General features: G+C 43.5%; 1 non-coding gene across 1 annotated transcript; it reads left to right on the forward strand.

The window, feature by feature from the left end:
- The first annotated feature begins 11,594 nt into the window (after nucleotides 1-11,594).
- Nucleotides 11,595-11,701, forward strand: LOC142179668 (small nucleolar RNA R71). The gene has a single exon (XR_012708213.1). It is a non-coding gene; the product is annotated as a small nucleolar RNA R71 (small nucleolar RNA).
- The last annotated feature ends 510 nt before the right edge of the window (nucleotides 11,702-12,211 follow it).

The raw sequence follows: 12,211 nt of genomic DNA on the forward strand, positions 1-12,211 counted from the left end.
CGTACGAAGCCTCTCCTGAATGATCCTGACCTTGTCCAAGGCCTCCTAAACCAGATCCGTACCCAACAACCGAGCCTCTCCCGGCTCAAACCATCCAATCGGAGATCGACATCACCTACCATACAAAGCCTCATAAGTAGCCATCTAGATACTCGACTGGTAGCTGTTATTGTAGGAAAACTCTGCTAAAGGCAAAAGTTGATCCCACGAGCCTCCAAAGTCAATGACACAGGCTCGAAGCATATCTTCCAAAATCTGAATAGTCCGCTCGGACTGCCCGTCCGTCTGAGGATGAAATGTTGTACTCAACTCAATCTGAGTGCCCAACTCTCACTTAACTGCTCTCCAGAAATGCGAGGTAAACTGCGTACCTCAGTCCGAAATGATAGATACCGGCACACCATGAAGACGAACAATCTCCCGGATATAAATCTCAGCTAACCTCTCGGATGAATAGGAGACTGTCATAGGAATGAAATGTGCTGACTTGGTCTGCCTATCAACAATGACCCAAACTGCGTCGAACTTCTTCCGAGTCAGCGGAAGTCCAATAACAAAGTCCATAGTAATTTGATCCCACTTCCACTCGGGAAGCTCAATCCTCTGAAACAATCCACCAGGCCTCTGATACTCATACTTAACATGTTGACAATTTAAACACCGAGCCACATATGCAACAATATCCTTCTTCATTCTACGCCACCAATAATGCTACCGCAAATCCTGATACATCTTCGTGGCGCCCGGATGAATAGAGTACCGGGAGCTATGGGCCTTCTCAAAAATCAACTCTCAAAGCCCATCCACATTAGGCATACAAACTCGCCCCTGCAATCTCAAAACTCCATTATCACCTAAGGTAACCTACTTGGCACCTCCATGTTGCACCGTGTTTCTAAGGACACACAAACGGGGATCATCAAACTGTCGACCACGGATACACTCCAATAATGAAGATCGAGCAACCGTGCAAGCTAATACTCGGCTAGGCTCAGAGACATCCAATCTCACAAATCAATTGGCCAAAGCCTGAACATCCAATGCAAGCGGCCTCTCACTGACCGGAATATAAGCAAGACAGCCCATGTTGGCTAACTTTCTACTCAGAGCATCGGCCACCACATTGGCCTTTCCTGGGTGATATAAGATAGTGATATCATAACCTTCAACAACTCCAACCATCTCATCTGCCTTAAATTCAACTCCTTTTGCTTGAACAAATACTGAAGACTCTTGTGATCAGTGAACACCTCACATGCCACGCCATACAGATAATGCCTACAAATCTTTAATGTGTGAACAATGGCTGAAAACTCTAAATCATGGACCGAATAGTTCTTCTCATGAATCTTCAACTGCCTCGAAGCATAGGCAATGACCTTGCCATCCTACATCAACACTACACCAAGCCCAATACGAGATGCATCACAATAGACGGTATAAGGCCCTGAACCTGTGGGCAAAACCAACACCGGTGCGGTAGTCAGAGTTGTCTTGAGCTTTTGAAAGATCGCCTCACACACGTTCGGCCATCTGAATTGGGCACCATTCTGGGTCAATCTGGTCATCGGGGCTGCGATAGATGAGAATCCCTCTATGAACCGATGGTAGTAGCCTGCCAATCCCAAGAAACTCTGAATCTCTGAAGCTGATACTGGTCTAGGCTAGTTCTTGACTGCCTCAATCTTCTTCGGATCAACCTGAATACCCTCTACTGATACAACATGACCCAGAAATGCAACTGAATTCAACCAGAACTCACACTTCAAGAACTTAGCATATAACTAACTCTCCTTCAGAGTCTGAAGAACCACTCTAAGATGTTGCTCGTGCTCCTCCTGGCTATGGGAATATATCAAAATATCATCAATGAAGACTATCACGAACGAGTCCAAATAAGGCCTGAATACTCGGTTCATAAAATCCATAAAAGCTGTTGGGGCATTTGTCAACCCAAGTGACATGACCAAGAACTCATAATGCCCGTACCGAGTGCGGAAAACTGTCTTAAGGACATCGGATGCCTTAATCCTTAACTGATGGTAGCCAGATATCAAGTCGATCTTTGAAAATACCTTGGCACCATGAAGCTAATCGAACAAATCATCAATCCTTGGCAGTGGATACTTATTTTTGATTGTGACCTTGTTCAACTACCGGTAATCAATGCACATCCTCATCGAACCATCATTTTTCTTAACAAACAACACTGGCGCAACGCAAGGCGAAGTATTTTGTCTAATGAAACCCTTCTCAAGCAAGTCTTGCAACTGCTCCTTCAACTCTTTCAACTCTGGCGGGGCCATGCGATACAGCGGGATAAATATGGGCTGAGTGCCCAGAGCCAAATCAATGCAGAAGTCAATATCCATGTCGGGTGGCATCCCTAGCAGGTCTGAAGGGAAAACTCAGGAAACTCACGAACAACAGGCACAGAGTCAATAGAGGAACCTCCGCACTAGAATCACGAACATAAGCTAAATAGGCCAAGCACCCCTTCTCGACCATATGCCGAGCCTTCACAGAAGAGATAACACTACGGGTAGAATGACCAGGAGTTCCTTTCCACTCTAAACGAGGCATAGCCGGCAAAGCTAAGGTCACAGTCTTGGCATGACAGTCCAAGATAGCATGGTACGGTAATAACCGGTCCATCCCCAATATAATATCGAAGTTGACCATGTCTAGAAGCAACAAATCCACACGAGTCTCAAGACCCCCAATCACAACTACACAAGTGTGATGGACTCGATCTACCACAATAGAATCACCCACCGGTGTAGACACATAAATAGGAATACTCAACAAATTACTAGGCATGACCAGATACGGTACAAAATAAGATGACACATACGAGTATGTAGATCCTGGATCAAATAACACTGAAGCATCTCTATCACAAACCAGAACCATACCTGTGATCACTACATCTAAAGACTCAGCCTCAGACCTGGATGGAAGGGCATAACATCGGGGCTTGGCCCCACCACCCTGAACTACCTCTCTGGGATGGCCTGCACCTGGCTGGCCTCCACCTCTGGCGGCCTGAGCTCCACCTATAGGACCTCTACCTCCACCTCTAGCACCTCTACCCCCATCTCTAGCTGGATGGGCGGTCTGTGGAACATCAGGTGCCTGAACCGTAGCACGAGAACCCTGATGTGGAGAACTGCTCGAAGCTCGAGGCAATACCTAGCAATGTGCCTCGGATCGCCACAAGTAAAACAAGCCCTTGACTATTGGGGCTGACGACCTTGAAAACTCTGAAGCGGTGGTGCACTGAAGGACTGCTGATCAGAATACTGCATCGGAGGACCACGACCACCTAAAGCACCGTGAGAAACCTGAAGAGCTGACTGAAAGGGCCTAGGAGGATGGCCTCTACCATATGAATCTCTACCTCCAAACGAGGTACCACTGAATCTACCTGAATGACGGGGCCTATTATCCGACCCATGACCACCTCCATGTGACAAAACCATCTCAACTCTGCGGTCCACATTGGCCGCCTCCTGAAAAGTGATCTCACTCCCGGCCTCATTGGCCATCTGAAGATGAATCGGTTAAATAAGACCGTCGATAAACCTCCTCACCCTCTCTCTCTCAGTAGGAAGTATGACAAGAGCATGGCGAGCTAAGTCGATGAACCTAGTCTCATATTGGGTGACAGTCATGGAACCCTGCTGGAGGCGCTCAAACTGCCTCCGATAGGCCTCTCTCTGAGTAACGGGGAGAAACATCTCCAGAAATAATATTGCAAACTGCTCCCAAGTCAAAGATGACGACCCGGCTGGTCTAGCTAAGCAATAATATCTCTACCAAGTCTTGGCGGATCCAAACAAGCAGAATGTAGCAAAATCGACCCTATTGGTCTCAACAATGCCTCTGTTCCTGAGAACCTCGTGGCAGCTGTCTAGATAATCCTGAGGATCCTCAGTAGATGCACCGCTGAAAGTAGTAGTGAAGAGCTTGGTGAACCTATCCGGCCTCCATAAAGCATCGGCGGACATAGCCGCTCCATCGTCGGTCTAAGCTATGGCACCCGGCTGAACTGCTCCAACTGGCTAAACAGCTGGAGTTTGAATCTGGGGAGCTACCTACTCTGGAGTGCGTGTAGTAGAAGTCTGAGCCCCTCCTCCAACCTGAGAAGTGGTTGGTTCTACAGGAAGAAAACTTGCTCGGGTGACACTCACCATGAGGCCCACCAATCGGACCAGAGCGTCCTGAAGAACTGGGGTAGCAATAAACCCCTCTGGGACCTGAGCTGGGCTAATCGGGACTGCTGGGGCCGGAACCTCCTCCTCAAAATCAACTTGAGGCTCCGCCAATGGTGCTACTGCTCGGGGCTGAACTCTGCCCCTACCTCGGCCTCGGCCTCTTGCCCTAGTTGAAGCTGCTGCTGGGGGCTCGGGCTGCTGAGCGGTAGATGAGGAAGTATGTGTTCTCGCCAACTGCGAAAGAACGGAGTAGAAATTCAATCAGTATTGGGGAAACAGAACCGCAAGACAAGAAAGAACAACTGTGAAGTTTTTCTAACTTTGTAGCCTCTGAGGGATAAATACAGACATCTCCATACCGATCTCTCAGACTCTACTAAGTTTGTCTGTGAAGTGTGAGACCCATGTAACCTAAAGCTCTGATACCAAATTGTCACGACTCGGATTTTTCATCCTCGGGAGTCGTGATGGCGCCTACTAATGGGAGCTAGGTAAGCTAAACCTTAACTACCTACTACACTTTCATATTGCTTTATTTTAACAAACACGAGGCGATAACATGATAACAACAGAATTTTAAGTAAATAAGCGGAAGTCAACAGTTATAAAACTTAAAACTACGTCTATTACAACTTTTAAAGTTTAATTACCCCAAAATCTGGTGTCACAGTATCACAGACTGTCTAAGAGTTACTACATACAAGGTCTGAAGAAATAACAGCACACCATTTCTGAAATATGAAAAATGAAACAGGAAATAGAGATAGAGGGAGACGCCAGGGCCTACAGACGCATGCAGGTCTACCTTGGGTCTACGGGTGGACTGAAGGAAGCCCTCCAACTACTGTCCGAAAACTGCTCCGGAATCTGCACACAGTGCAGAGTGTAGTATCAGCACAACTGACCCCATGTGTTGGTAAGTGCCTGGCCAAACCCCGGCGAAGTAGTGACAAGGCTAGGACCAGAATCTAGATAAACTTGTGCAGTTATATAACATATGGCGGAAAAATAACAAGTAATAAGCAATTAAAGCATGGGAAGGGGAACATACTTCGGGGGTAGCTGACAAAACAAAATAACAAGAAATAACAAGGAAGCTAACAATATAACTTCTAACACGGATAAAGAAAAGTAAAGACAACTTTCACTTTCAGTTTCCATCTTGTTGCAGGCGTGCAACCCGATCCTATTTCCCATATCTTGTGGTAGGCGTACCACCCGCTCCCATTTCATCATATATTGTGGTAGGTGTACCACCCGCTCCCATTTCATAATATCTTGTGGTAGGCGTACCACCCGCTCCCATTTCATTATCTTGTGGTAGGCGTACCACCCGCTCCCATTTCATAATATCTTGTGGTAGGCGTACCACCCGCTCCCATTTCATAATATCTTGGGGTAAGCGTACCACTCGTTCCCATTTCATAATATCTTGGGGTAGGCGTACCACCCGCTCTCATTTCATAATATCTTGTGGTAGGCGTACCACTCGCTCCCATTTCATAGTTCATCACAAAATCACAAGAAATCCCGGTAAGGGAACATAAGTAATATAATAACTTCCCGGCAAGGGAGAATCAACTATAACCAATCTCACTTAGCTGGTACTCAGTTCAATTAATGGAAATGCTCGATCATAGAATATCATTAATTAAAGCATCCAAGTGTCATTTAAGAACACAACAACTTTCAATTTAAGACTCACGGTCATGCTTGACACCAACGTATAGATACTCGTCATCATGCCTATACTATGTACTCAACAAGAAGCAAGTAGCAAATTTGACTCAACTCCTAATCCCTCAAGCTTGGGTTAGACCAAACACTTACCTTGATGTCTTGATCACCACTCAAGTCTCAACTATAGCTTTACCCCTTGATTCCACCACCAATCCGCTCGAATCTAGTCACAAGTTACTTAATTACATCAATAAGTGCTAAATGAATCAACCCCAATGCATAAAAATGAGTTTTCCCCAAGGTTTTACCCAAAAGGTCAAAATCACCTCCAGGCCTACGTGGTCGAAATCCGAGGTTCGGACCAAAACCTGGTTACCCATTTCCCCACGAAGCAAAATATATTATTTGTTTTGGAATCAGGCCTCAAATTGAGTTCCAAATCCCCAATTTTAGAAAAACCTAGGTTCTACCCAAAACACCCAATTTCCTCCATGAAAATCTTTGATTTGAAGTTAAAATCATGTTAAAAGATGTTAAGGAGTGAAGAAAATGAGTCAGAAATCACTTACCAACGTTTTGGAGAAGAAAGGTTGTTTGAAAAATCGCCTCTTATGTTTTTGGGGTTTTGAAAAGTGAAAAATAACTGAAATTCCCGTTTATTTATACCCCTCTCAGACCCCCAGTGCGGACCGCATCAAATGGACCGCGGCCGCACTACCGTACCTGAAGACCTGCAGTTCAACACCCTGTGCGGACCGCACAAGGCCGACTGCGGCCACACAGCCTCCATCGCGGACCGCACAAAGGCGACCGCAGCCGCGCTGGCCCCTCCACGGTCGCACGCGATTTCTCGCAGACCGCACTAGAGGGTTCAGAGATTGTAGCTTCCTGAACTGCAATACCTGACTTTCTAAGCCTAAGGCATCCCGGAACCTACTCGAAACTCACCCGATCCCTCGAAACTCCAAAACAAGTATACACACAGCCTCAAAAACATCCTACGGACATATTCATGTAATCAAATTGCCAAAATAACATCGCGAGCTTCGAATTAAACCTCGAGATCAATTTCTCAAAACTCTTTTAAACATCAAATTTCTCAATTAAGGCCCGGATTGCGTCAAACGACGTCCATTTTCAACCAAATTTCACAGGAATGACTCAAGTCATATATAAGACCTGTACCAGGCGCCAGAACCAAAATACGGGCCCGATACCATTTCTTTTTAATCAATTTTCATTTCAAATTTCCTTAAACAGTTTCAAAAAAACAATTTCACTTAAAAAATTCATTTTAACATCAAAACTTAGCATTTTTCACAGAGTTTCATATTTAAGTTTTCCGGCTATGCGCCTGGACTGCGCATGCAAATCGAGGAGACTCTAATGAGGTTTTCAAGGCCTCAGAGACACATAAATCAACTAAAAGCAAGTGATGACCCTTTGGGTTGTCAGAAGTAATCATGACACTTTACTAGGCGCACTCTCCTGAGTTACGCTAACTAGCTTTTATTACATCTCACTTTAGATCGCACCCAAGGCTTCGTTATCCCTAATCCCGCCTTAAACCCTCGGTTATTGATCCCTCATATACTTTGGGAGTGGTGTTGTTCAACAATTACCTAAATATACACTCTCTCCCGAGTAATACATACTAAACAGGCACAGCTAATTGAGGATCCTATCAATTAACTACAACAAGAACGTAGTTGAACAAATAGAGATTAAACTGGGCAAACTATATTAACATAACATGAAGTTCATCCTTCAATAGGTTCCATCAAAACCCTGGACTAAATATTTAGCTACTCATAGCAAAGCAAGATAAAATAGCAAAAGTATTCATAATGTGCAAATAAAGATAACAAAGAGAAGATTGAAAAACTCTAATGGTTGATTGCTCTTCTCACACTTGTTCTTGCCTCCAATTCAGTCTAAAAACCTTGATAATGTCCCTTTGGGCGATCTGGACCTCTTATAGGTTAAGTGGAATTACCCCCGAACTTCCAAGTTTACCCCTGAATTATATTTTCCGAACTGGACTAGCGCGGTCGCGCTAGTGGTCGCGCTAATGACCGCGCATATGGCCTAGTATTCTGCCTCGAACTCCTGGGATAGTGCGGTCGCGCTAGTGGATCATCATCTCAACTCTTCTTTTCTCTCTTCTTTCTACCTACTCAACTCCGAGGGCTTCCCTTGCTTCAATTTAGCTCCAAATACAGTCCTAAGTCCTCGTACGCGCAACTCGCTCCTGTAAAACATGAAATTCACAATTAGAGCCAATTTTTCATCATTTAATTATCCTATAACGGTGAAATATAGTCAAGCTAGGGCATAAACAGTCGTCAAATTACATTAATCAAGCCTATTATCATGAACTAAGCTACTATTGTCTAATGGAACTATATTATTCAATAAGTCAATCTTTGAAGTCATGTTATTGGAGGCTCCACTGTCTACAATCCAGTCTCCCGAGTTCAAAAGAGTCATTAGACATGTGATATTACCTGACTCAAGATCTGCTGCATTAGATGTGACCTCTGTAGGCTTGCTATTTAGAAGTTGCCAAATCTACTGGTACTGCTCTGGGGTGAAAGTTTGTGCAGTATGAGTTGGAATGCATCCTGCATGTGCAGTCTGTACAGTCTGTTCAACTGCTATGTTAGCTGCTGCTTGTGTGTTGTACTTCTTCCTAAACTTGTTATCATTTGGATATCCCACTATCTTGTAAGAAACTTCCTTAGTATAGCCCTTCATCTTGCAAAAATCATAGAAGAGGTTGTAATTCTTCCTCATTTTCTGCTGATTTCCAGCCCTATTGGCCATCAATGTTGTCATTTCAATATTATTTATGTTAGCGGAAACACTTTCCATAGTCATTTGGCTTTCACGTTCCATTAGCATAGAGTATGCCTTGTTCACTGATGGCACTGGCACCATCATCAAGAGTTGACTGCGAGCTTGTTCATAAGACTCATTAAGTCTCATCAGGAATTGCAGAAGCTTTTGACGCTCCATAAACTGAACAAAGTCTCGAGAATTTGCAGCATCACGACCAGGAATTGGTGCCAAACTATCAAACTCTGCCTATAGTACTCTTAATTTTGAGAAGTAAGTGGAAATTGAGCTACTGCCTTGCCTAGCTATAGCAATTTCTCTATGGATCTGAAATATCCTAGAACAATCAACTTTGTCAAAACGCTCCTTCAAATCATCCCAAACTTCACTAGCATTCGATGAATACACCAATCCACTCAACAATTCCGGTGAAACACAGTTCATCAACCAGGATAAAACAATCATATTACATTGTTCCCAAAAATCAGTGAGATTCGTACCGTAATTCTCCTTTTTGCATGTCCCGTCGATGAAACCCAGCTTGTTTCGACCTAGAATTGCAATTTGCATCGCCTGACTCCACACAGAGTAGTTTTCTGGTCCTCTCAGTTGTAATGAAATCAAAACAGCTCCTGAATTATCATTTGAATTCGGGAAGAGTGGATGATTATGACCTAACTTCTCTGGTTCAGTATTATCGATATTTGCCATTGTAGATCCTTCAAATGAACTTCGTGAAATCTGAATTGAGGATGAAACTAAGACCACACTAATGGTCGTGTGGCTCTGATACCATAAAAAAATCAGCTAACCATGGAGATCTGCCATGGATGAGAAGCTGTAGATCTAGGTTAGAGAGAAGAAATGCGATTCAATATTTCAGAGAAAGAGGAAGAAGGAGTTGTATTGATTCAAGTGTTTCAGTATCTAAAGCTAGCTAGAGTTATCCTAACTCTATTCTAAGGTAAGTTAGTTACAACTAATCTAACTAACTAATGAAGCTTAACTAACACAATCATTGTTGATCTCAACACAAGTCAGTCTCCCCCGACCATCGGGAAGGCACATATCAGGAAATATCAGATGTAGTGTCTCCTCAACACGAATAAATCTCTGATTTATAGGAACAATAGTAGCGGGGGTTTCTGTCACAACTTTGACATCAGAGGGCTTAAGAGGTCGCAGAACCGGCATCGTCCGATCATAATGGTACTCCTCCTCCACATGGTGCATCCGCAGAAGTTGCGTGATCATGCTCGGGAAGTACAGGCGGCAGGCCCTAAGTGCTCATACTTGAGCCATGTGCTCAAGCATAATATTACTAAGATCGAACTTCATCCGAGTCAAGATAGCATAAATGAGACACATTTTCAACATGGAGACGTCACTGTCGTTCTGGGTAGGCATGATCTTTGCATTGATCAACCGGAGAACGACTCTGGAAAAATGCTAGAAATTGCACTTCTTCATGTCTTTGTGGAACTCATTAGTATCTCATGTCCATGTGGCAAGAGAACCCATGCCATACAGTTGGCGTCTAATATCAGAATAGAGGGCCCGACACAACAACCTCAGGAACAACTTATGTGAGTGCTCCGTGAACCCCATGTTTGATTTATTACTCGTAAGGAAAAAAGAATCATCTTTCGTCTCACCTCTACTTCATACACCGCATCTAAACTAGTCTGAGGTTGCCAGTTAGCATAGAACTCCTTGACCATGTTCATGTTTACTGACTCACCATGACGGAATAAGCTTTCAAAACTCAGGTATCTGATATTGTTGTAAATCCCCGAGTACTTCCTAGCTATCTTACCATCATCAATACCAACTTTCATGTTGGGACTCACTATCGAAACAAAGGTCTGGTACCACATCCTAGCATAAGTTGGCACAACCTAAATGTCATACTTATAGCTCGGTATTATATCCGTATTTGGATCAATGCGCTCATCTTCCTCCTCCACTAGGGCAGGGGGAGGTTCCCGCCTACCTCCTCGATGGATACTAGAGGCAACCTCGGAGGAACCTGTGTTAGAACATTTGCTTGGATGGCGAGATATTGTACCTTCACAAGACGAACAACATTAGTCACAACACTTAAAACAAAAACAAGACCAAACAGAGTAACCACCTCACACTTATGTTATTGACTTGTTCACAAGTACAATGTATATTGGGGACTCAAACTACCTCATTGAAAGCACGCCACTAGTAATTAGCAACACATCCAACCACCAACATAATATTACAGCAACATAAACACGGACTACACTAGTGTAAAATACAAAATTAAAAAACTAAACTAGTAACTAAGAAAAGAAGAATTAGAAGTTAGTCTAATTTATCACTAACAAAATAAAGAAGTTACAATACAACACTACACAAGTACTTAGCATGAATCGGACACTCTAATTAGAACCTAACAACACATTAGCATGGGATGGGCAATCAATTAGCACTCGGGATTAACACATTAAAGTTTTACAACATAAGAACATGACCTCCCACCCCACACTTATCATCAAGCATCACATTATCTCATAACAAATTTTCTCTAATTAAGTACAACTTCACCTTCTGTGTCATTAGGGCATTTTATCAAACATATTGTATTCATCAAGTTCAACTCATAATTTCAACTTTAATTGGCCTAGGACCACTACACAATGACACCAATCAACCTTCCAACAACAACCACAACACCACCACAATGTAACAATAGGACAAAGTGCTCCAATTTTTCACAAAACACCCTCCAATTTGTGTCCATATTGGCACCCCCACCAAACTCTATGACAAAACAATTCAATAAGCACCAAGACATCCCAAAAATCCTGGAGTTGCATCCACAAATCAATTCCATTTTGCTGACACTTTCTGACTATCTCCTTGAATCTTTCCCAAGCTTCGAAAACCGTTTCTGTCTCCTTCTGGTAGAAATTGTGGATTTTCCTTCTGAATTTCCTTGTTTTTGCAACTGAGAAGTACTTGTCAAGAAACTTTTTGGTCATCTCTTTCCATGTCTTGATTGACCTTGTGGGTAAGCTACGAAGTCAGTGTTTCGCGTCATCTTTCAATGAAAAGGGGAATGACCTCAAGTATGCGTCATCTTTTGATACTCCATTGTATTGGAAGATGTTAATGATTTCTTCAAAGTCCATCAAGTGAGTGTTTGGATCTTCATTCACCTTCCCGTTAAAGATTCAGTTGTTTTGGATGGTTTGAAGCAAGCCCTCTTTCAACTCGAAGTTGTTTGCTGCTATGAGTGGAGGTCACACACACTTGACAGTCCTTGATTGTAGACTGGTCTGGGTGCTGCATTCTCAAACTGGTCTTCAACCAAAGGTCAGTTTAGATTGAATCTTCGACCCCTACCATCTTCGACAGTCTCCTTAGCAACTCTCTGGGCTGCTTCAACTGCTATATATGCAGATTCTTGTTGTGATGCTTCTCCTACCATCAATCTCTTGGTT

Source organism: Nicotiana tabacum, chromosome 3 (genome assembly GCF_000715075.1).
Source record: "Nicotiana tabacum cultivar K326 chromosome 3, ASM71507v2, whole genome shotgun sequence".
Taxonomy (NCBI): Eukaryota; Viridiplantae; Streptophyta; class Magnoliopsida; order Solanales; family Solanaceae; genus Nicotiana; species Nicotiana tabacum.